This window comes from Chiloscyllium plagiosum, unplaced genomic scaffold (genome assembly GCF_004010195.1).
Source record: "Chiloscyllium plagiosum isolate BGI_BamShark_2017 unplaced genomic scaffold, ASM401019v2 scaf_100070, whole genome shotgun sequence".
NCBI lineage: Eukaryota > Metazoa > Chordata > Chondrichthyes > Orectolobiformes > Hemiscylliidae > Chiloscyllium > Chiloscyllium plagiosum.
This window is the reverse complement of record NW_025116464.1, coordinates 1-733: the sequence shown is the minus strand read 5'-3', so window position 1 is coordinate 733 and position 733 is coordinate 1. Positions and strand designations below refer to the sequence as shown.

The following is a 733-nucleotide window of genomic DNA, read 5'->3' as shown; positions in this document are numbered from 1 at the left end:
CATTAGCTAGAAACCCAAATAACAACGAGTAGAGTCACCGTAGGACTTCGTTTCACAACAGCGATGAAATAACAGTCTCCATTCGGTTCCAGTAAAAGCTCAACTTGCCTGGGGCGGCAGAACTGTTTGCGATTTTCCGAGCGGGAGGCGAACACGATCATGACAGTAGAGAAATTTTGAAATATTTGGCAGTATCCCACACCACAGTTAGTTCCCTGGGAAGCAAACCCATTTTACTTTCGTTTTTGACATCCATATACAGTGGGCACCGGGGAACAGCATTTTAACAAGCTGCAGCGTTGGAGTTGATCAGCAGAAATGGCAGTGGTGGGATTCGAACCCACGCCCCTTTCGAGGCTGGAACCGGGATCCAGCGCCTTCGACCGCTTGGCCACACTACCTGCCGGCAGCACCGCCTCATTTTCTTCTATTTCCAATTGTGCTCCTGCATAACAACAGATGCAAAGTCACATGAAATGGGTTCCACGATTCCTCTCGGACTCGCACAGCTGCTGGGATGTTACCGGCTACAATGTCAATTTCGCAGCAGATATTGATAGCCCATCAATCCAGGCAAAAATCAATGGTAAGCTCAGTCTATCTTCTCAGACTCTTTTCAGCTACAAATGTATCTGTGAGTGCGTGAGAATATGGGTTCGCTTATGATTTGGTCAAATTACCATGAGCTGCTTGACATTCGTGCAATTTCGATTCTTGCTTTGCTAAATGAGTT

General features: G+C 46.8%; 1 non-coding gene across 1 annotated transcript; it reads right to left on the bottom strand.

The window, feature by feature from the left end:
* Positions 1-319: 319 nt before the first annotated feature.
* On the bottom strand, positions 320-401 carry trnar-ccg. The gene has a single exon. It is a non-coding gene; the product is annotated as a tRNA-Arg (tRNA).
* Between the last annotated feature and the right edge of the window lie 332 nt (positions 402-733).